This window comes from Sus scrofa, chromosome 4 (assembly GCF_000003025.6).
Source record: "Sus scrofa isolate TJ Tabasco breed Duroc chromosome 4, Sscrofa11.1, whole genome shotgun sequence".
Lineage (NCBI taxonomy): Eukaryota > Metazoa > Chordata > Mammalia > Artiodactyla > Suidae > Sus > Sus scrofa.
Window position 1 is genome coordinate 116,841,881 of NC_010446.5, and position 26,016 is coordinate 116,867,896.

The window sequence follows — 26,016 nt, forward strand, 5'->3', positions numbered from 1 at the left end:
AAGATGTAAAGAAATGGAAGAGGTTTGGTGAATGGGTGTAGGATGACAGAAGGGAGGAGTGCAATTCCTTGGTTTCTTTTGCAACAAGAGTGATGATGTGTTTGGGCATTTGTTCTACTTGTGTCACCTTGGTCCAGAGCATTCTCAGAAACTCTCTGAGCCAATTAATACTCTAATAAATTTCTTTCCATTTAAACTAACTAGAATGAATTCGATTATAACTAAAAACACCAACTAATAAAAGGAGATAATGATGTATATATAACTGAGACTCCGATAGATTAAAACTTTGTTTATATCCGCCTGCTAGAACAAGACCACGTCTATATACTACTTCTATAATCTATCATATAGTATAATAATGTATAAATAATGTTTATATAAAATTTCTATTAAGCAAGTCAGAATACTGCCTTGGTCTAGAATTACAGTGGGGAGGGGAACACTTGAAATTTTTTTTTTTTAATTTTAAATAAGACTTTGTCATTGACTGAAGGCTTACATGCCAGTTGAAATGAAAAAGGCAACTACCAGACAGAACCTGGGCAAATACTACATCTTAGTTCTTAACAAATTAAATTATAGGCTGTCTTTAATGTAAGAGCAAAATCTAGGAGTTCCCGTCGTGGCGCAGTGGTTAACAAATCCGACTAGGAACCATGAGGTTGCGGGTTCGATCCCTGCCCTTGCTCAGTGGGTTAAGGATCCGGCGTTGCCACGAGCTGTGTAGGTCACAGACACGGCTCGGATCCAGCGTTGCTGTGGCCCTGGTGTAGGCCAGGGCTACAGCTCCGATTCGACCCCTAGCCTGGGAACTTCCATATGCCGCGGGAGTGGACCAAGAAATGGCAAAAAGACAAAAAAAAAAAAAAAAAAAAAGAAAGAAAATTCATGACACTCAGATAAAAAAAGGGAGACTACCAGTGACTCAGAGAAGAAATGAATCTTAAGTCCTAACTTGGCAAACTCAAAAAAGCTATTTAAAAAGGATGCTAATAACTTCCATTTGAAAGGGGTCACAGTATTTGTAAATGATTGAAGATCCTTACAGTGTATTCTCATTTGAATAAAACATTACATCTCTTTGTTACCTGCAATTTCAAATTTTAGATGAGGTGACATGAAGTTCTATTAATTTAGAGGCTGCTTTCTTCTTTAGAATCCCTGGATGAATAAGACGGATATGAGAACCAGGTGCCATATGGGTAAATAAATGTATACAGTTGATTGAATGACTGTGTCCAGAGAATGACACACCTTATTTTGTCTTCTGCCTTGTTCTTTTCAGTGTTTTCAATGACAAGAAAATAAAACCAACTAGAGGGACTACATTAAACTAAAAAGCTTCAGTACGGCATAGGAAACCATCAACATAATGAAAAAGCAATACACAAAATAGGAGAAAATATTTGCAAATCATATATCTGATAAGGGGTTGATATCCAAAACATACAAAGAACTCATACAACTCAATAACAAAACACAGCAAAACAAAACAATCCAGGAGTTCCCGTTGTGGCTTAGCAGTAACAAATCCAACTAGTATCCATGAGGATGCAGGTTCAATACCGGGCTTCGCTCAGTGGGTTAAGGATCCAGTGCTATCATGAGCTGTGTTATAGGTCACAGATGTAGCTCGGATCCCGAGTCGCTGTGACTGTGGCCTATGTTGGCAGCTGCAGCTCCGATTTGATCCCTAGCCTAGAAACTTCCATATGCCTCGGGTTCGGCCCTAAAAAACACACACACAAAGAAAATCCAATTTAAGAAAAGACAGAGAAACTGAAGAGACATTTTTCCAAAAGAAGTCACACAAATGGCCAACAGGTACATGAAAAGGTGCTCAACATCATTAATTCATCAGAAATGCAAATTAAGACCACGATGAGCTATTACCTCCCATTTGTCAGAATGACTATCATCAAAAAGATGAGATGAAAACTGTCATTGAGGACGTGGATAAAAGGGAATCCCTGTGCACTATTGGTGGGATGGTAAATCTGAGCAGCCACTGTGGAAAATAGTATAGAGGCTCCTCAAAAAGCTAAAAATAGTACAACGTACAATCTGGAAATCTTACTTCTGCGTACATATCCAAAAGAAATGAAAACAAGATCTCAAAAGAGATATCTGCTCTCCCATGTACACTGCAGCATTGTTTACAACAGCCAAGATAATGTAAACAATCTAAGAGTCAATGAATGAAGATGCACACACACACAGGAGTATTAATAAGCAATGAGAAAGAAAAAAATCCTGCCATTCACAGCAACATGGATGGAATTTGAGGGCACTATGCTAAGTGAAATAAATCAGACAGAGATACACACTACATGACATTACTTATATGTGGCATCATAAGGGGAAATAAGGTGAACTCAGAGAGTAGCGAGTAGCGAAGGACACGGTCTGCTCTGATCATGACTGCATCCCAAGTGCTTAGAAGAGGGTCTGGTGCTCAAGAAATATTTGCGGAGTGACTGAATAATAGCAGTTATTTCCTGAGTGCTTATTATGTGCAGGCAATGAATCGGGTGCATAATTTACTTACAAACACCTGTGTAGCTCTTACCATGTTCAAAGCGTGGTTGCCAGGTCTTTAATGGTCACAAAAATCCTTTGAAGTGGGGGATGACTTCTTTCATGTTACATGGGAACAAAGAGGCTGAAGGAGTTAAGCAGTCTGTCCAGCATCCTCTAGCTGGTAAATGTCAGTGAACCAGGGTCCCCAGTTTGGTCTGCTTTACTTCCAATCTCGTGTTCTGCCCTCTATACTTCTGATGAGGTGGAAGGTGTCAGAAGTGGGGGCTGAAGTCAGGGTCACAGAATTTTGAGTTTGCAGTTGCATGCAGTTAAAAGAAGGCGAAGAACCATTAGCTTGGTTCTGATGAGGCAAAAGGAATTCTTTAGCAACTGCTTGAGTTAAGGTTCACAAATGAGAGCTATTGATGCATTATTCCTATAGAAATGTTTGTTTCAGTGAGCACTGTTCCTGTTACTGCAGTGCGATAGGTTGTATCATCAAAGCTGGAAACCTGATCATTTTTGTTCAAACAACTTTATACATCTATTCATTTTTTTTCCTCATTTGTATTTAAAAAGAAAAAAAAAAGGTAGAAAAGTAGTTGCCAGGGGCTAGGTGGGGTGGGAGAAATAGAGAAAGTTTGGTAAAAGGGTACAAATCTTCAGCTATAAGATGAATGAGGTCTGAGGATCTAATCGATAACATGGTACCCAGCTAAGTATAGTTGATAACACCGTGTCGTAGAAACGCAGTTTGCCAAAGAGTCGAACTTAAACGTTCTCACCAAAAAAAAAAAAAAAAAAGAAAGAGAGAGAGAAATATATGAGGTCATGGATGTGTTAATTAACTAGATGATAGGAACTCTTTCACAATGTATATATGTCAAATCACCACGATTTACACTTTAAATATCTTACCATTGTGTTTGTCACTTATACCTCAATAAAAATGAAAGAAGTAAAAAGTAAATGAGGTATATATACATCTGGCAACCTTACTAAATCTTAATAAGACATAAATCAGTACCCAAACTGATTTGAAGACAATAAAGATGGACCCCATGTGCATAATAAAATTCAGTTTTAAAAAATATGAACTCACACCGAGGGGATAAGGAAATACGAACAGAAAATATCTCTGTGTCAGAAACCTGGGAGTTAGGGTCAACCCAAGATGGATGTTAGTCAGGAGTAAAACAAGGAGTTCAGAAAAAGATTGATTCCATTTCCGTTTGCATAGCTAGAAATATAGAACTCAGAAAAAGAGAAGTCACATACATCCTCTCACTGAAAAAAAAAAAAAAAACCCATCTTGGGAAATGCAGGCTCCATTCTCAGTGTGATACCTTAAGAGGGATACAGAGAAACAGATGCATGTCCAAGACGGTGAGAGGAGACGATCTGGGGTCAAGGTGTTGGTGGGATGCTCTCAGAAGCTGCATCTTTCTGATCTGGCAAAGACAGAGATGCTTCTCAACATTTAACGAGTACTTTTGTTGCCACAGGATTGAATTTATTCTAGGAGGATTCAATTTAGTCTAGGAGTAAGCCCTTGGTGGGCCCAGCAGGGCACATATACCCATCCCTGAATGAGAGAATGAGTCGCCCAGTGAGGGAGCCTCAGTCCCCTGAGGCGTCTTCTGCTTCCCCTCTTGCCCCTGCCCACACACCCCCTGAATTTTTTTTCTTTGCGGAGAAGGAGCTGTAAATGTTTCTTAGCTGCCAGCAGCTGTTTCCTGTTTCCTGTGGGAACCTGGGGTGCCAGCCCATACGGGTCCGGTTCTCCTTGGAGACTGCCCAGCCCCCTGGCTTTGTGTTCCTGTGTGCACACGTCTCCTTTGCGCCCTGGGTGCACCCCTCCCCAGTTTGGGGGTCTCAGGGGGCAGTGGCCATCTTCTCCCCCTGGGGGAGATTAAGCTTATTCTAGGAAGCTTCTGAACACTAAAATCAAGCAGTGCTAATATCCATTAGCTGCAGCAACCCAAATGACTCCAAGTCCTCTAGCTTCCTCCAAGTCCTTTGCCTTCTCCTTTAATATCCACACAAGCCAGCGCTCCTCCCTCTCCCCATCCCCAGGGTTTCCAAGGCAGGAGGAAGTTGCCTACATTCGGGGTGTTCTCTCCTCTCCCCTGTCACTCCTGCTCCAGATTTTTCTTATGCGCTGCTCTGGTTGCCTCACCCTCTTCCTACAACTGTCCTAGATTTTCTCACCCGAGCCAGCGCCCTTTCATTCCACAAGGCTCCATTCCACAACGCTCTTATGAAACAGGCTTTAACCGAAACCTTTGGTTTGCTGAGTAGCCTTACTGCGTAACACCAGAAGAAAGGGGGGAAAGCCTATAATTAAAGATCAAAAAGCAATGTTCTGTTAAAAAATAAACCACAGGCCCAAAGTGGACTCCCTTACGCCACACCAGCAAACGGTGGCTTAATAACTAGCCTAATTGAAGCTTCACCCTCCCTTAGAAGGGGAGTCTTACCCGGTCAGTCAGGAATTTTCTGACCAGCACCAGTGAGGTCATCTGTCACTTGGACCCTCTCGATCCCTCAAAGGAAGATGAGGTCATCTGCCTCACAGACCCCTGCCTTCCCCACGGACAGGTGGTCTAAGCCTGAAATAATCTCTTGTGTTAACTTCCTTGTCCTGTGTTCAGAAACCTCTCCTTTCTGCATCCCTTTGGAGCTCCTCTCTACCTGCTAGATGGGAGGCTTCCGGACTCACAAATTGGTGAATAAGGCATTTGATCTTTAAAATTCACTTGGTTGAATGTCTGTTATTTGACGTTCTTCTGTCCAACACCACGTTTTTGGACACTGTTTATATGCTTGTTTCTTCCCTGATTCCCAGAATCATAACCTGCTGCCTTTGGATCACCACCAGATCAAAACTGAGTTCTTATTCCTTAATTAAACTTTATTCCTTTTACTCGATTTCTACCCTTCCACGGACACGCTTAGGGGTCTTGCTTTCATCATTTTTCAATATGTTTCCCTAAAGAAAAGAGAATTCTAGCCATACTTCCAACTTTATTCAAAGAACCACTTAAAATGTTAAAAGTTCCGATCACCAATTATTCTGAGTGTGTGGGGGGGAGGGTTTCCCACACCACCAACAAGCAATTCTTGAACACTCTGCGGATGGCCAAGAGTTCAACTCAATCTGAACACTTTCTAGCCAGAGACAGGGACAGATTCCACAGGCTAAGGACTCAGTTTTATAAGACTGCCCCGCACCCTGACTTCAGACACCAGTCACCAGCCCAGGTTGTCACCTGTGCTTTAGACCAATCTGCAGGATCCCAATAGGTCATCTGATCCAAGAGATCAGAGGTTTCAACAACACCTTGTCCTTGGGTTTAATGACAATATCAGCCCCCCTTCTCTGTGCGGAATGCGTTTCAAGACCCTCCCGCCAGTGGATGCTTAAAACCAGAGATAGGGAGTTCCCGTCATGGCTCAGCAGAAATGAATCTGATTAGCAGCCATGAGGACACAGGTTCAATCCCTGGCCTCGCTCAGTGGGTTGATTCAGTGTTGCCATGAGCTGTTGTAGGTCACAGATGTGGCTCAGATCCCGCATTGTTGTGGCTGTGGTGTAGGCCAACAGCTAGAGTTCCAATTCAACCCCCCGCCTGGAACCTCCATATGCCATGGGTATGGCCCTAAAAAGACACACACACACACACACACACACAAAACACACACAAATCCCCCACAGATAGTACCCTACATATGCTGTTTTCTTCCAATACATACATACATACTTATAATTAGTTTTAATGTATAAATTGGGTGCAGTGAGATGAACAACAGCTAGTAAATAAAGTAGAGCAATTATAACAATATACTATAATAAAAGTTATGTGAATGTGGTCTCTCTATATATCAAAATACTGTACAAGTTGAATGCCTGCACCAACTTAACTAAGCACTTATCATGCACTTGCCATAACCTTTACAGTTTGAGGTGCTACAGCAAAACCAGCATGAATTTCTTTTTCATTCTTAACAATGTCATGGATGGATTTGGTCTTACCATGGATTTTAGTAACCTCAGCATACAATTTTTTTCCTTATTGAGTCGAGGGTTTTCACCTTTTCACTTAAAGGAAGCACTTGTTGGCTTCTCTTTGGCATATCCAAATTGCCAGCATCACGGACACTTGCACTTTGGGGCCATTACTTAGTAAAGTAAGGATTGCTAGGACACAAGCACTGTAATACCGTGATGGCCGATCTGATAAGACACGTGGCCACCAAGTGACTAACAGGTGGGTAGCAGCATATACAGCATAGACACACTGAACAAAGGGATGATTCATGTCCCATGCAGGATGGAGCAGGAGAGCAGGAGATAGTATCACATTACTCAGAATGGCATGCAATTTCAAACTCATAAAAAAATTGTTTATTTTTAGAATTTTTCTTTTAATATCTTCAGACCACGGCTGACCTTGGGTAACTGAAAGGAAGAAAAGTGAAACCACAGATAACGAGGGACTACTACTGTCATTTGCTAGGGCAGCTCACAGAACTCAGAGAAACATTTTATTTACTAGATCACTGTTTTATTATAAAAAGGATGTTGGCCTGCAATAAATAAAGTGCTGGATATTTCTCTAGCAAAGATGGGTCTATTCAGGATCAGCAGAGAATTGTAATTTGGGATCTGTCATTGTGCAAGCACCCCTCCCCCGCCCCCAAAAGCAATGGCATGAGAATATGTTTATACAGAGGAAAAGGAAGCTGGGAGGTAACAAAAAGTCCGAGCTTCCCATGGTCTGAGTCCTAGTCAGGAGCGAAAAGGAGTCTTTCTTCTTCCTGTTGGGCTCTGTTATCACAGCAGGGCATGAGAGCTCTATCTACTGGTCTCCCAACTCTATTTAACTGAGGTTTCTATTTATTAATTGTTTACAAGGAAGTAACTCAGGAACAGCCAGAAGCAGAGATACAGGGCAAGGTACAGGGAAAGGATGCCACTCTCTGGGATGCTCCCTGAGTTCACCAATGCAGAAGCTCTCTGAACTCTTTGGGGGGTCATGGAGGCTTTATCACTTAGGCATACTTGATTAAATCATCGGCCATTGGAGACTGATCAACTTACAGCCCTTCTCCTCTGCCTGAAGGTCAGGGAAGTAGACTAAAGTTTCAACCCTCTTATCACAGGATTGGCTCCACAGGCAACCACTCATCCGGGTTTAAAAATCATCTCATTCGCATAACAAAAGACACCTTAGTCTGTATTTATTATTATAGATCACAATCTCACAGACTTAAACTTTTCGTCTTAGGACTCACAAGCAACAAAGTTCTTACAAGGGCTCAATATCAGACCACTGTGTTCCCTCCATCACAGTTGCTCTGAAAGCAGAAGCGGAAACAGGTAATAGAAGGCTCAGTCTCCTCTTGCCCAAAGCAAACCCCAGGTGGAGTACAGCAGTAATTTCTGTTGTTATAAAAAGAAGAACTTTCGAACATTTGATGCTATTAGCAAAGGAAATGGGCAGATTGTTAAGACTCTGAATTCCCCCAAGACTGGATTTATTCCAACAGAGACACCGACTTACTATTTGGGGGGCTGTTATTGGGTAGAAAGTCAAATCAAAATCCCATCCAACTCTAGAAGTGTCTGGTTCTATTAGTTCCTGTTTCATTGGCAGTGAAGCCCTAAGAACACCCCTTGTGGAATGAAAACACTACATAATATAGAAGAAAAAAAAGAAAACAAAACAAATTAAGTCTATGTGGCTTCTTCTGTTCAGCTAATATTTTACCAATGAGTAATACAAGAGCAGTGCACTTTGCTCACTTTAAATCAGTCCAAAGAAACTGTATTTTAATGAAAACTGCCTCATCTACTTCTTTATAATCCTCTGCTAATCTTTCACTTTGGGTTAATGACATTTCTCACAAAGAACAGTTCCAATCTTTGAGACACAGTCATCCACCTCAATTCAAATCTTTAAAACCTTTTCATCTCAGCTATTTCTGATTCTAAGTAATTTCTCTAATTCTCAAATTAATCCTCATTAGTAGAAGACTCCTCTTTGGGGAAACCAAAGTCCCTTTCCTAATTATGATTGTCCATTTAAGTAGGGCTAGTTCTAATAGAGGGTTTTATTGAAAGAATTTTATAGGATAGCAGACTCTGCCTTTCTATATTGAGTGGAAATGATTTGCCTCTGGCATAGGTGACACATCAATGTTCCTAGCTCAATAATCAATGACTATATCTGCACAATAAATTTAGCTACAGGAATTACTGACAATCCTAATGATGGTCAGAATTAATCAAATGTGGCATAACATGCCAACACACGTCCTACATTTCTTTTCTTGTGAATATAAAATAAGGAGTCTAGACTTGGCAGATTGGCATTGGGAAATTCAACCCATTTATATCTTCATTTAAGCTTACCTCTCTATCAATTTTTGGATAATTATTAACCACAGAAGTTTTCATTATAGTCTCTTAACCACTATGGGTTTGAGGTAAAGACCATATGTGCTGTTTTCTAGTCCTCTAAACACAGAGACAGATTCTCTCTAAAGTCATGGTTTGGCTGTAGCCATACCTCCACCCCAACCTCCCAATCAGCTTGGCACACCAAGATATTACCTTTCTCCTAAATGCCCTCAGTTAGGGCTATCCCCATAAATGCCCAAAATTCTCTAGGTGTAGTTCCAGGCACATGGCTTCTGATAAGAGCCATGTCACTAGGGATGAAGTTCCAGATGCAGCAAGGTGAGGCAGTCCTGGTATTTGTTCTGGTTACTGCTCCCTCAGGCCTTACCACTAGGAAAGTAAATTATACTGCAGGTCAATAGGAAAATGCCCAAGTGCCGCCAGAGTCCTAAAATCTTATCCTCTAGTTTACAACACTTTGTAAGTTGCCTCAAGCATTACAAATATTACTAAGCTTCAAAATGTATAGATTCTCATCATTAAGCCATAAATAGCAACCAGTCTGTTAGAAGACCATTGACTGAAACTGCCAGGCATGATTATAGCCGCTTGCCTGAGTAGCCTCACAACAGGAGGTCCTGATAAGGACCATGGTGCTGCCTTGAGGAGTAACCAGGAGGAGACAACCAACCTACCAGAATCCCTGGCGCTGGAATCCCTCTTGGCTGAGAGATAAGAGCACCAGGAAGGGCAAGTATGGGCTGAGCAAGACAACTGGCCAGAGACAACCCGGAAAACCAACCCCATTCTCATAAAACCTAAGACTGCACGTCATGTGACTGAGCAGTTCTGGACTCCCTTACCCCACTGTTCTCTGCCCAGGCACCTCTTCCCAATAATGTCTTTTGCTTTGTCAGCAGGTGTGTCTCCTCTGGCAGTTCATTTCCAAGTGTAAGGCAAGAGCCCATTCTCGGGCCATGGAAAGAGTCTCCCTTCTGGCAACAAATCCACTAGAATTTCCTTTTCTTTGGTAACTGTCATTATAAAGTGGATTTACACTGTGCTGTTATTTACTGACACTGTAAGACTTATTTTTCACGATAATCTTCCCATGTGGTGATTGTCTTCTTTAAAAAACAAGGAAAATAAGGCCCAGATTGGTTGCCCAAGACACATTTCTCCCAAGTGACAGAGACAGGATTTTAACTAGGTTTGTCATGTTCTGAATCTTCCACTATTCCCACTGTACCTCACTGTCTCCTCTTTTCAAGAATTAAAACAATCAAGCTTTCAAACATTATAACATTGTCTTATTATCTGTAAGTGAATCTCCACCTCTTCTGAGATGTTGCAGAGACATACTCACTCTTGGGGCCAGCTGCTACTTTCCCTGTGGCATCTGTCACCTCATTTCCACTTCTCTAAGTACCTAGAATACCAAAATTAAATGCTCCAAAATATGCCTCAGAAATGAGATTCCAATCCCAAACTATTGTTCTAGGCCACTTGAGAAGCATGGAGGAGTGGGGGGAATTTGCTGCTGATTTTCTAGCTCCATCACAACCACTGAGGTGGTCTTTAATGTGACAAGTCATTATTTTTGTAATGTAAAATGTGAGCATTACCGAGATTTGTAAATTACATTATACACACACATACACACACACTATCAAAGAGTAATTTTTCAGGAATATACTCAATGCTGGCAAGATTGCTATAAGAATGGCATTCTCATACACTTCAGGAAGCAATACAACTTTTCTTAAAAACTTTGGCAGTAGGTATTCAGGACTTTAAACATTTAAAGTGTTTATGACATTTGAACCAGTAATCCCACTTCTGGAACCCTATCGTAAAAAAATAATCAGAAATGCAAACAAAAAAAATCACTACAGTAGTATTCTGAATAGTGACAAAATGGAAAAAGGAGGAAATGGTTTAAATTATGGTATTCATGCAACTAAACATTACAGAACCATTAAATATCATGCCTATGATGAATTTTAAATGACATTTTCAATCTTAAAAGTAAAGGGTAAAATTTCAGACTGTAGCACTTTGATATTTTTTTTTAATGGGAGGAAATGCCATAGTCAGAAGTGGTAGAATTGAAAACTAAAAAGAAAGAAAGAAAAGAAAAGAAATTTACCTACTAAAATTTTCTAGAATAGGCAAAAAGAACATGATCATATAGTGGATTGAATTTGAAGTGGATAATCATGAGATCCTGCTGTATAGCCCTGGGAACTAAATCTAGTCACTTATGATGGAGCATATGTATGTGTGACTGGGTCACCTTGCTGTACAGTAGAAAATTTTCAGAACACTGTAAACCAGGTATAATGGAAAAAAATAAAAATCATTAAATAAAGAATAAAAAAACTTAAAAATAAGAAAATATGATGAAAATTCCCAATGAACAATTTATGTACCAAGAAAGTCTTTGAATGGAGCTATGATATCCCTCCCGACCTAACTGAGAAGTCAGTGCAACTGGGACATTACAAAATGAAACTTACAGCTTTTTTCCTGAGTCCACCAGGATTTATTGTAATCAAGTTTTACTGCATTCCATTATCAAAAATATATGCCTAAGTGTGTGTCCTCTGGCAATTAATACTCTGCCTTTGGCCTAATACTGCTTCTTGCACCTGAGCCGCGTCCCAGTGACCTTGAAACACATGCCCTATTGATCCTCATCATTAAACTTGCGATTATGGTCCTATCTAACCAAATTATAAGGCCTCTGGAATCCAGTGGTTGAACCATCTGAATCTAAGAGAAAGAAACTGTTCCTGATGCTATCAGTTGGGATCCTCACTCCCCACAGAAAAAGAAACAAATCTTGAATGAGCTTCGCATGAGTTAACGGTTGCTACAATACTACTATTAATAAACTATCCTCCAAATCAGTCTTTATTTAGTTCACAAGTTTGTGCACAAGCGATTTAGACTTAGGCGGGCTGACTGCTATCAGCGGACTTCCTTGCCCACCTGGGGTTGGCTGGCAGTCAGGCAGGGCACTGCCCCACATGTCTCTAACTCCCTCCAGCAAGCTAGGCTGGGTGTGTTCTCTTAAGAAAGGCACAGGCGCTGAGTTCCGCTGTCGCTTATCTAAAGCGCTGAGGCACAGGTTCTGTCCTCATCCCGGGACAGTGAGTTAAGGATCCAGTGTCACTGCAGCTGCTGCATAGATGGCAACTGCAGCTCAGATCAGATCCTTGGTCCTGGAACTCCATATCCCATGGGGTGGCCAAAAAATAAAAAAAAACAGAATAACAAGAGCAAAAGGCACAGACTCAAGAGCAGAAGCAGCAGTAACAAGCTCCTTTTCCAATGTCTGCATACTTCAAATCGGCAAATTACCAGGGACAGAAAGAAACTTTGCCTCTTGTTGAGAGGAACTACAAAGTCACAAAGCAAAATAAAGAATTGGGGCTGCTGATGCAATCAATCTACCGCAAAGGTGTATCTAGATTCTTGTTATACACAACTAATCTCTTTTGCAGCAAGAAGCTTACATCAGAGCCACAGTGGCACTCGCAATCGCCCCAGAGGTGATTTGTGTCTTGAAAAAACCTAAAGGAGAAATGAAATTGGCCAAAAGATATTTGAAAAACAAAAACCCTGCTACTCTTGTCACCTTAGACACTGTCATCCATTCCCCTAATTGGCAACCACTCATGGGTGAAGCAGGCTATTGTGAAAGTTAAAATTAAATACATATATAATACATATGTAAATTAAAACATCAAAATAATACAGTGAAAATATATGAATAAATTAAATGGATTGGTTAATTTGATTAAAGTCAAAATTACTACATGTGGAAAACATATCAATTTGTAAATTACTCATTTTTTATAATAGAGGAAAGAATATCAAGGCATTGATAAACCCAAGATTTTTCAAAAGAATTTGCTAATCGCTTGCCTCAAAAATGGTCCTTTTTCTGGGAGTTCTCTTGTGGTGCAACAGGTTAAGTATCTGGCATTGTCACTGTAGCAGCTTGGATCACTGCTGTGACTCAGGTTCAATCCCTGGCCCAGGAACTTCCACATGCTGTGGGTAGACCAAAAAAAAAAAAAAAAAAAAAAAAAGGTCTTTTTCTTTCCTTTACGCTGATATAGTGTTATGCTTTTATCCCCAAGCAACTAAGCCTATATATTGATTGTCCACCTATCTTTACTTCTAGATCTGATCCATGTACAAGAAACTCTCATGTATGCTGCACAAGACAGCTTTTCTAGTATATAGGTCTCCTCAAAAAAAGTAGCCCAGGAGTTCCCATCATCGCTCAGTGGTTAACGAACCCGACAAGTATCCATGAGGACACAGGTTCCATCCCTGGCCTCACTCAATGGGTTAAGGATCTGGCATTGCCATGAGCTGTGGTGCAGGTGGAAGACATGGCTCAGATCCCGGGTTGCTATGGCTGTGGCTGTGTTGCAGTACAGCGGCTACAGCTCTGATTCCACTCCTAGCCTGGGACCCTCCATATTCCATGGCTTCGGCCCTAAAAAGACACACACACAAAAAAAAAAAAACCCAAGAGGGAGTCAGAGAGCTACCAGATTTCAGGAGAGTGCTGCACCTGCAGAAGGTGTAGAAGCTCTGTGCCCCTTAAAAAAAAAAAAAAAAAAAAAAAGAATTTAAAAAAAAAGTAGCCCAGAATTGCAAAAGGCTAAGAGCAGAAGCTGCAAAATCTTTTAAGGCCTAGGCTTAGAAGGAATAGAGCATCCTTTCCACTGCATTTTATTGCCTTAAACAAGAAACAAGACCATCTTGCATTCAAGGGATAAAGAAATAACTCACATCTTGATGAAAGAAGTGGCAAAGTAACATTGCAGAGGGGTGTATCAGGACGGGAGAAATTATTGAAGCCACTTGTGCAAAGCTTCTGTCATAAATGGTGATAATCATACCCAGTGCACAATCTTAGCATAAGGATCTGAGAAATAAAAACATTTTATAAATTATGTACCATTAGAAATAATACATTTGTACAGCCACTATGGAAAACAGTTTGGAGGTTCCTCAGAAAACTAAATGTAGAATTACCATATCATCTAGCAATCCCACTCCTAGGCATATATCCAGACAAAACTATAATTCAAAGAGATACATGTACCCCTATGTCCATTACAACACTATTCACAATAGCCAAGACATGGAAACAACCTAAATGTCCACCAACAGATGAATGGATTAAGAAGATGTGGTACATATATGCAATGGAATACTACGCAACCATAAAAAAGTAAGAAATAATGCCATTTGCAGCAACATGGATGCAACTAGACATTCTCGCACTAAGCGAAGTAAGTCAGAAAGAGAAGGGTGAATACCATATGATATCACTTATATGTGGAATCTAAAATATGGCACAAATGATCCTATCTACAGAACAGAAACAAATTGATAGACAGAGAACAGACTTGGGGTTGCCAAGAGGGAGGTGGGAGGGGGTGGGATGTCCTAGAGTTTGGTGTTAGCAAACGCAAACTACTACATTTAGAATGGATAAGCAATAAGGTCCTACTGTACAGCAGAGAGAACTATATCTAATCACTTAGGATAAACCATGATGGAAAACAGTCTAAGAAAAGGAATGCATATTTATCTGTATGACTGGGCACTTGGCTTTAGAGCAGAAATTGGCAGAACATTGTAAGTCAACTACAATTTTTTTAAATGTAAAAAAAAAAAAAAGAACACATTAGATTTAAAAAGAAAACATCCACGAACATTTGAAATCTGCAGATGGTATAGGTAAATTACACTTTTTAGGTCTGACTAGTGGCTAAACACTTGCCCCAGTGATCATTGCCATTCTCCCTACCCAGAATTGTCTTCTAAAGTATATGGGGTGGGCTGGTGAGTTGGTTTAAATGAATATCCACATGAATTTTTACTTAAAAGTAAGAAAGGGGACTTCTTTCTCTCTTCAGAAAGTTTCTTCACTGAAATGATTGCTATTTCACTGTATAATATATATTTCAATTTGCACCCACAGCATCTCTTCCCAGTTCATTATTTACCTTTTTATGAATGAAGTAAAACCTTTTTTTTTTTTTTTTTTTGGTTTTTAGGGCCACACCCATGACATAGGGAGGTTCCCAGGCTATGGGTTGAATCGGAGCTACAGTTGCTGGCCTACACCACAGCCGCTGGCCTATGTCACAGCCACAGCAACATCAGATCCAAGCCACATCTACAACCTATACCACAGCTCACAGCAACGCGGTGTCCTTGACCCATTGAGTGAAGCCAGGGATCGAACCCATAATGTCAAGGTTCCTAGTTGGATTCGCTTCTACTGTATGACAACGGGAACTAATGAAGTAAGACTTTGATCTCCTCCTTTAAGCCTAAAGGATACATATGGAAAGTTTTCTGAAAATATGACCCTGTTTCACCACCGTTGCTGTTCCTGCTGCTGTTTACCTAATAACTCTATGGCTCTAACCCAGCAGACTCAGGAGAGAACAGCATTCAAGCCACCGCAGCCTATGGACAAATCCCATGCTTGCTTCAAGTAGTGAGTTGCTCTATGAATAGTGGCCTCCAAATCTTATCTCCAAAAAGACATGTCCAAGTTCTAATCCCTGGAAACTGTAAAGATGATTTTATTTGGAAAAAGTGTCTTTGAAGATGTAGTTAAGCTAAGGATCTTAAGATGAGATCATCCTGGATTTAGGACAAACATTCTTTTAAGAAGAGAGGATACAAAAAGATGCAGGGGAAAAGACTGTGGCTGAAGACACAGGCAGAGAAGGCATTTATCCCGCCCTAAGCCAAGGAATGCCTGGAGTCCCAAGAAGCTGGAAGAGACAAGGATTCTCCCCTAGAGCCTTCAGATGGAGCACAACCTCCAGCTCCCTTGGTTTCAGACTTCTGGCTTCCAGAACAATGAGAGAATGCGTTTCAGTTATTTAAAGCCATCCAGTGTGTGGTGATGTGTTAGGACAGTCTTAGAAACTGATATGCTTTACTTAAACATTCCCAAGACCCACCCAAGCAGAAACCAACAGAATGGTCCCTGGACTTGGGCTGTCTGCCTTCGATTGAGAAGATAACGTCTATTTCCTAATGCCCTAGTTGTATGACTGAGTCTCTCAATGATCCATTCCATCCTTCCAGGAAGGAGATATCCTGGCAGGGGGGTCTAGCCCCTGGGCGCGTGCGCGCACACACACACACACACACACACACACACACACACACACCATTATAACATTCATATTTCATGGACTTTACTTCCTCAGCTGCTAAGAACACAAGTGCTTATCACAAAATTTATTCCCATTTCTATGTCTTATCAGGAAGGAAAAGTTGAGAGTTTAAAAATGTAAGTAGTTGAGTATGTTATGTATTTTTATGAATGTATGAGTATATATGGGCATGCATATGTGAAATTTTGGGCAACCAAGGTAGGATTCCTGATATTTTTTATATTGGCAATTTATTGCTATGGAACCAATTACTCCAAAACACAGTGGCTTAAACCAACAATCATTTATTATCTCATATTATCTGTGGGTCAGTAATTCCACGGTAGTTTAACTGAGCAGTTCCAGCTCAGAGGCTCTCAGGAGGTTGCAGTTTGGATGTCATCTGAAGGCTTGACTGGGGCTGAAGGATCTGCTGCCCACATTGCTTGCTCATGTGGCTGTTAGCCAAAGGTTACAATTCCTGACTGGCTATTAGCCAGAGGTCTCAGATCCTCACCACATGGCAGCTGGTTTGCATCAGGGTACATTATCAGAAAGAGGAAGGCTGGGGTGCAGAAGAAGCAGTGTCTTTTAAAGGCTAACCTTGAAAGTGACATACCATCACTAGGACAGGATTCTGCTGGTTGCTCACAAACCCTGATGCTGCCCGACCATGAGTACCAGGAGGCAGGGATCATTAAGGGACATGCAGACGATGGGTTTCCTTGTCACTTTTTCTAAAAGTAGTTGTTAACTTTCAGGTTAGCTTTTTCTAATCCTTGGGATACTTAATTTAATCATTTGTCTCATTCCTACCCTTAAAGTGTTAGGTTATATATTTTTTAATCTTGAGAATTAAAAAAAGTAAATTACAATGATTGCTCTTTCTAGTGTCTATTATTCTAAGTGAAATAAGATCAGCCATAATTAGAAGAAAGAAGAAAGTCTCAGTTACTTTCATATAACAGCTTTTTATTCAATGGATTATAAAATGGCATTCTCTACCAGGTAACTACTTTCACTCTACAGATATTTTCTCATCATTAGAATAGATAGTAAGACAATAATTTTATTAATTATATGAGATATGGCACCATGCCAAAATGCATTTTTAAATTATTGTCAGACAAACTATAGGACTAGAAAAATACATTTAGGTGCCTGGTTAGAGAAAGGACAGGATTACACAAAATAAATGCCAGGCTTCTCCAATGGTCAAAACAAATAATTCACAGTTGGTAAGAGGATTCTTTTTTTTTGGGGGGGGGTCTTGTCTTTTTGCCATTTCTTGGGCAGCTCCCACAGCATATGGAGGTTCCCAGGCTAGGAGTTGAATCGGAGCTGTAGCTGCTGGCCAACACCATACCCACAGCAATGCGGGATCCGAGCCATGTCTGCAACCTACACCACAGCTCATGGCAATGCCAGATCCCAACCCACTGAGCATAGGCCAAGGATCGAACCCGCAACCTCATGGTTCTTAGTCAGATTCATTAACCACTGAGCCACGACGGGAACTCCCGGTAAGAGGACTCTTAACAAAGTCTTCTTAGAATTTTCTTTGGGGAACGCTTTGTGACATCCAAATAGATCTCAAAGGCAAATCTCATCCATCAAAACATAACATCCACAAGCCATGATTACCCAAGGTACTGCATAAAAGTGTATCAATTCTGTCCCGAATGCTAGGATTATAAAAGTGTTCTGCGCAATTGAAAATATAGAATTATAATTTGGCATGATTTCACTTCTTTAAGCAATCATTTCCTCACAAATTTAAATATAAAAGAGAGAAATTCTATTTGCTGTGCGTATTCAACCCCTGATTTTTTTTCAAGTACAGAACTACAAAGCAATTGGTAGTCTCTGTTGTCATTGACTGTTTTCACGATTTGTGTGTGGTACCTGAAAATTTATCGTTAACTAAAAGAAGAGCACTTTAGCTTTATTTTTGTTTGGATAGTGATTCCAAGAATGCAGCAAGAGCATCTGTGACTGTCACTAATCAGGGAGTAACTGAGCAGCAATATGGTACCATCACCTGTGGCTGATACCCTGAAAATTACAACTCACCATAAAATGCTAACTTTTTCTTATAAGTCTCCAGTCCATAGCCCACTGGATTGCAGCACAATCACTGGAAATCCTGCATGATTCAAAGCAAACTTTCAAAAGAAATTTTTTTAAAAGCAAAACAAAACAAAAAAGAGGAACCAATCTTCACCTAGGGAAATGATATCAGTCAGGGCTTCTCTTGGACACCAGCAAAGACTCTGGGCAAGTATGTGCCTGCCTGTGGTAGAAAACACCAAAGTAGCAGCTGCAGATATATGACATCTTAAAATTATTTCATCACTTATTGTGCTATAAATCTTTTGTGTGGGCAGAAAAGAGATGGTGTGGCTTTCCATGAAAGCAGAAAATTCGATCTTTGTTTTTAGATTTCTCATCCAGTACTATAAGGCTCGCAGGTTCCTTTTGCCTTTGGTACCCTCAGGACAGCTATATAAAAGAGGTAGTGATTCTATACCACGGGTGATGAGGAATTAATTAGATAAGGTCAACACTTTGACAAGACTAGCAGAAATCCTACTAAAGTTGCCTTGAATTCTTTAGTAGCTTCAGCAGCGCAGATTTATCCTTAAAATGTTCATTTTTCTTGTAAGAGCAGAAAGTCACAGAGCTGTTCTCTGAACAACTATAAAGTTCAGAGAACAACTCTGTGACTTATTAGAAGGCTCTCTTTAGGGTGAAAGCTCCAATAGTGAACAAGACGTTGTTACTATGCTCAGGGTGATTCAAGTCTCGTAGACAACAGGCCAGGAAATAGGTATTTATACGATAGTGTGGAAGCCCTACAAGAGAGATAGATACAGTTATGATGGGAACCCTGAGTTTTAAAGCAGGAAAAACTTCCCATATGAAGTTCGTCTCCAAAGTAGAGTCAAGACAATTTCAGGTTTAGGTACACGATCAGAGGGCAAAAGACCTGGTGTGCTAAGGGAATGCGTGTGGTTCTGCCCAAATGGTTTTGAATGAAAGGAGGGTGTCAATGAGCAAGGTAAGAATGAAGAATCCAATTAGGCAATAAAAAGATTTGTGGAATGTAACCCTGCAGAAAAGAGATTAACTGCAGCTAGTTCAAAGAATGAGCAAGTCTATCTACCAATATCAGAGGATGAAAAGTAGAAAAGTAAAAAGGCAAAAATAATAATAAGCAAAAATATATGCAGTATACAAAAACAGAAGAAGCACGGCTTGAAAAAAAAAAACTTTAGGCATGGGGGTGCTCAGCATGTTTGCCTGTGGCTTGAGCTGGAGCTTTCTGTGTCTCACTCCACTGACAGCCAGAGATGTGTTAGAGAACAGAAACTAACTTGGGTCTGCTTGCCTGACCTGCAGCAAAGTCAGTCTACTGACACTGCGTTCTGGTGAAGGAAAGTACAGAGTTTATTGCAGGCCACCAAGCAAAGAGAATGGGGAGAAAGCCTCAAGTCCTCTCCAGCTTCGTGTCTGAGTTAGGCTAGAAGTGATCATCATCTGTGACTTTTTTGTAATATTTCTTTTTTTTTTTTTTTTTTTTTTTTAATTTTATTTTTTTATTTTCCCACTGTACAGCAAGGGGGTCAGGTTATCCTTACATGTATACATTACAATTACAGTTTTTCCCCCACCATTTCTTCTGTTGCAACATGAGTATCTAGACATAGTTCTCAATGCTATTCAGCGGGATCTCCTTGTAAATCTATTCTAGGTTGTGACTGATAAGTCCAAGCTCCCGATCCCTCCCACTCCCTCCCCCTCCCATCAGGCAACCACAAGTCTCTTCTCCAAGTCCATGATTTTCTTTTCTGAGGAGATGTTCATTTGTGCTGGATATTAGATTCCAGTTATAAGTGATATCATATGGTATTTGTCTTTGTCTTTCTGGCTCATTTCACTCAGTATGAGATTCTCTAGTTCCATCCATGTTGCTGCAAATGGCATGATGTCATTCTTTTTTATGGCTGAGTAGTATTCCATCGTGTATATATACCACATCTTCCGAATCCAATCCTCTGTCGATGGACATTTGGGTTGTTTCCATGTGCTGGCTATTGTGAATAGTGCTGCAATGAACATGCGGGTGCATGTGTCTCTTTTAAGTAGAGCTTTGTCCGGATAGATGCCCAGGAGTGGGATTGCAGGGTCATATGGAAGGTCTATGTATAGATTTCTAAGGTATCTCCAAACTGTTCTCCATAGTGGCTGTACCAGTTTACATTCCCACCAACAGTGCAGGAGGGTTCCCTTTTCTCCACAGCCCCTCCAGCACTTGTTCTTTGTGGATTTATTAATGATAGCCATTCTGACTGGTGTGAGGTGGTATCTCATGGTAGTTTTGATTTGCATTTCTCTTATAATCAGCGATGTGGAGCATTTTTTCATGTGTTTGTTGGCCATCTGTATATCTTCCTTGGAGAAATGTCTATTCAGGTCTTTTGCCCATTTTTCCATTGATTGATTGGTTTTTTTGCTGTTGAGTTGTATAAGTTGCTTATATATTCTAGAGATTAAGCCCTTGTCAGTTGCATCATTTGAAACTATTTTCTCCCATTCTGTAAGTTGTCTTTTTGTTTTCTTTTGGATTTCCTTTGCTGTGCAAAAGCTTTTCAGTTTGATGAGGTCCCATGGGTTTATTTTTGCTCTAATTTCTATTGCTTTGGGAGACTGACCTGAGAAAATATTCATGATGTTGATGTCAGAGAGTGTTTTGCCTATGTTTTCTTCTAGGAGTTTGATGGTGTCCTGTCGTATATTTAAGTCTTTCAGCCATTTGGAGTTTATTTTTGTGCATGGTGTGAGGGTGTGTTCTAGTTTCATTGCTTTGCATGCAGCTGTCCAGGTTTCCCAGCAATGCTTGCTGAATAGACTTTCTTTTTCCCATTTTATGTTCTTGCCTCCCTTGTCAAAGATTAATTGACCATAGGTGTCAGGGTTAATTTCCGGATTCTCTATTCTGTTCCATTGGTCTGTCTGTCTGTTTTGATACCAGTACCACACTGTTTTGATGACTGTGGCTTTGTAGTATTTCTTGAAGTCTGGGAGAGTTATGCCTCCTGCTTGGTTTTTGTTTCTCAGGATTGCTTTGGCGATTCTGGGTCTTTTGTTGTTCCATATAAATGTTTGGATTGTTTGTTCTAGTTCTGTGAACAATGTCATGGGTAATTTGATAGGGATTGCATTGAATCTGTAGATTGCTTTGGGTAGGATGGCCATTTTCACAATATTGATTTTTCCAATCCAGGAACATGGAATATCTTTCCATTTCTTTACATCTTCTTTGGTTTCTTTGATTAAGGTTTTATAGTTCTCGGCATATAGGTCCTTTACCTCTTTGGTCAGGTGTATTCCGAGGTATTTGATTTTGTGTGGTACAATTTTAAAAGGTATCGTATTTTTGTATTCCTTTTCTAATGTTTCATTGCTGGTATACAGAAATGCAACTGACTTCTGAATGTTAATCTTATATCCTGCCACTTTGCTGAATTTATTAATCAGTTCAAGGAGTTTTGGGGTTGAGTCCTTAGGGTTTTCTAGGTATAGAATCATGTCATCTGCATACAGTGACAGTTTGATCTCTTCTCTTCCTATATGGATGCCTTTGATTTCTTTTGTTTGTCTAATTGCTGTGGCTAAGACTTCCAAAACTATGTTGAAGAGCAGTGGTGAGAGTGGGCATCCCTGTCTTGTTCCAGATTTGAGTGAGAAGGCTTTCAGTTTTTCCCCATTGAGGATTATATTTGCTGTGGGTTTATCATAAATGGCTTTGATTATATTCAGGAATGTTCCCTCTATACCCACTTTGGCGAGGGTCTTGATCATGAATGGATGTTGAACTTTGTCAAATGCTTTTTCTGCATCTATTGAGATGATCATATGATTTTTGACTTTTTTTTTGTTAATGTGGTGTATGATGTTGATTGATTTGCGTATGTTGAACCATCCTTGTGAACCTGGGATGAACCCAACCTGGTCATGGTGTATAATTTTTTTGATATGTTGTTGGATTCGGTTGGCTAAGATTTTGTTGAGAATTTTTGCATCTATATTCATCAATGATATTGGGCGATAGTTTTCTTTTTTGGTGGTATCTCTGCCTGGTTTTGGAATGAGGGTGATGGTGGCCTCATAGAATGTCTTTGGGAGTATTCCTTCTTCTTCAACCTTTTGAAAGAGTTTAAGGAGGATGGGCACCAATTCCTCTTTATATGTTTGATAGAATTCACCTGTGAAGCCATCTGGTCCTGGACTTTTATTTGTAGGGAGTGATTTTATGACCTCTTCAATTTCATTTCTAGTGATCGGTCTGTTCAGTTGGTCTGTTTCTGCTTGATTCAGTTTTGGCAGGCTGTAAGATTCTAGAAAATTGTCCATTTCTTCCAGATTGTCAAACTTATTGCCATATAGTTGTTCATAGTATTCTCTTATGGTTTTTTGTATTTCTGCTGTATCCGTTGTGATTTCTCCTTTTTCATTTATAATTTTGGTGATTTGGGTTCTTTCTCTCCTCTTTTTAGTGAGTCTGGCCAGGGGTTTATCAATTTTGTTCACCTTTTCAAAGAACCAGCTCTTGGTTTTATTAATTTTCTCTATTGTTTTTTGAGTCTCTATTTTATTGATTTCTTCTTTGATCTTTATAATTTCCTTCCTTCTGCTGACTTTAGGACTTTTTTGTTCTTCTTTTTCTAATTCATTTAGGTGGAGGGTTAAGTTGTCAATTTGGGATCTTTCTTCTTTTTTGAGAAAGGCCTGGATTGCTATAAATTTCCCTCTGAGCACTGTTTTCGCAGCATCCCATAGATTTTGAGAGGTTGTGTCTTCATTATCATTTGTTTCAAGGTAGTTTTTAATTTCCTTCTTGATTTCCTCATTGACCCATTGGTTTTTTAGTAGCATGTTGTTTAGTCTCCATGTAGTAGGTTTTTTCTCTTTGCTTTTCCCATGGTTGATTTCTAATTTCATGGCATTGTGGTCAGAGAAGATACTTGAGATAATTTCTATGCTCCTAAATTTATTGAGATTCGCTTTGTGTCCCAATATGTGGTCGATTCTTGAGAATGTTCCATGAGCATTTGAGAAGAATGTGTATTCTGCTTTTTTTGGATGTAGTGTCCTGAAGATATCAATTAAGTCTAACTTTTCTATTGTTTCCTTTAGGATCTCTGTTGCTTTATTGGTTTTCTGTCTAGAGGATCTGTCCATTGATGTGAGGGGGGTATTTAGGTCTCCTACTATGATTGTATTCTCATCAATATCTCCCTTTATGTCTGTTAATATTTGTTGTATGTATCTGGGTGCTCCTATGTTTGGGGCATATATGTTGATGATAGTAACATCCTCTCCTTGGATGGATCCCTTAATCATTAAATAGTGTCCTTCTTTGTCTTTCTTTATGTCTTTTGTTTTAAAGTCTATTTTGTCTGATATGAGCGTTGCAACTCCTGCTTTTCTGTCATGTCTATTGGCATGAAATACTTTTCCCCAGCCTTTCACTTTCAATCTATATGTATCTTTTGTCCTAAGGTGAGTTTCTTGTAGGCAGCATATTGAAGGTTTTTGCCTTTTTATCCACTCAGCCACTCTGTGTCTTTTGATTGGGGCATTCAGTCCATTGACATTTAAGGTGATAATTGATAGATGATTATTTATTGCCATTTGATCCTCGTGTTCCAGTTGATTCTATGGTTCTCCATTCTTCTTCTTTTTTTTTTTTTTTTTTTTTTTTTTGGTTGGATGGTCTCCTGTTATTATCTGCTTGAGTGTATTTTTTTTTTCATTTTTTGCAAATGCATTATTTGGTTTTGGCTTGTGGTTGCCCTGTTTTTTAAGTATGCTAACCCCTTCCCATAATTGTGTGTTTTAGCCTGATGGTCCTGTAAGTTCAAACACTTCATTATTATATTAAAATTAAGAAGAGAGACATACATACAAACAAAAAGGATTATTTACCTCCTAACATCCCTTGCCCACATTTTATGGTTTTGATGACTCTTCTTTTTTTTCTTTTTAATTTTATTTTGTTTGAAGCATGTTCATGATTAAATCTGTATGCTGGCTTATTTGAGTGACTGCTCTCTGATTACGGTTTCCTCAGTCCTAGTTCTTCCTCTTCTTCTTCTTCTTTTTTTTTTTTTTCTTTTCTTTTTTCTTCCCTTTCCTTCCTTTCTTTTTGGTTTAGAGAAGCCCTTTCAATATTTCCTTTAACCTGGGTTTTGTGTTGCTGTATTCTTTAAGTTTTTGTTTGTTGGGAAAAATTTTAATTTCCCCTTCTATTTTAAATGATATTCTTGCTGGATAAAGTATTCTAGGTTGCATATTTTTTCCTTTTAGCACTTTAAATATCTCTTGCCATTCCCTCCTGGCCTGTAGTGTTTCTGTAGAGAAATCAGCTGATATTCTTATGGGGGTTCCCTTGTAGGTAACATTCTGTTTTTCTCTTGCTGCCTTTAGGATCCTCTCTTTATCACTAACTTTTGCCATTTTTATTATGATGTGTCTTGGTGTGGGTCTGTTTGGGTTCAGTTTGTTTGGGGCCCTCTGTGCTTCTTGTATCTTGAACCCAGTATCCTTTAGATTTGGGAAGTTCCAGCGATAATTTCTTCAAATATATTTTCCATTCCCTTATCTTTTTCTACTCCTTCTGGAATTCCTATTATGCGTAGATTGACCCGCTTTATATGTAATATTTCTTAATTGTAGTTTTTGGATTCAAGATGTCTCTGGTTTATGGTTCTCTGACCAGGTGGTCCAAACCTCCAGGGTCTATGAACTCATCTTGCCCTGGAGAAACAACCTGAGTTTGTATGACAATGATGAGCAATTTTAGTACTTTAATGATGTTATGCACAACAGCAGTTTTACTCATTTGACTCTGGTGGATTAGTGTTCAGTTAGCACAGGATTGAAGTCGAAAGAGACAGGAGAGAGAATAAAACTTTGGATAGGGAGAATAATCATAAACTCTGTAAGGCAACTTGGTTTTAGGGGGACTGGGTTTCAAATGGGTAAGGGTTTTGCAACCCAAGAAATGTTAGGAATGATTTTGGGAAGGATTATAAAAGTTTGTAATTTTTTCCAAAACTAGTCTGGAAAAGAAATATTTTCCATTCTACAATTCACAACTTCCTCTGTGGATAAAATCCCCACTTTTTATAAAATGCATAAACAATTTTCTGATGAACCTTGTAGGGATTGAGGCTTGGTTCTACCAGTAACTACTTCACTTTCAGAATACTGTCAATTTTCAGTCAAAAGACTTAATCAGATGTTCTTTTTTACAAGTCTAACTACCAAAGTATGAATTCTGAAAACATTAAGAACAAGACTCTAAAATATAAAATGAATACTGCCAAAAATTTTATTTAATTCATTAATTAATGAGGAAATCAATACATCAATAAGGTGTTAAAATTGGTTCAAAGGAGAATCTGAAGCACAGATATATATACATGCAACCAGGACGGCTAAAATGAATATGCTAACAGATAAAAATTGATTAATTTAAAATACAATGTTTGAGATGATCTTTTCTACGGAGGAGAATTGAATTGTTTCTCTCCAAGACATAACTCACTTGTATTGCTATGTTTGAACATAAGTTGAGAAATATTAGTTTCCTATAACTTAATTTCAATTCTTACAGATTTGTCAGATTGTCATAGAAAGACAATATAAGGTGCACAGCTGTATAAAGTCATATAATCTCTAAAGGGAATCCTCAACATTCCTCTGAAAAGACAATCGTCTCTTTCTACATTTCTAAATCTTTGAATTTTTTTCTTGACAAATCTAACACTGACAATGCAACTATTTTTTTCTTTCCTGTTTAAC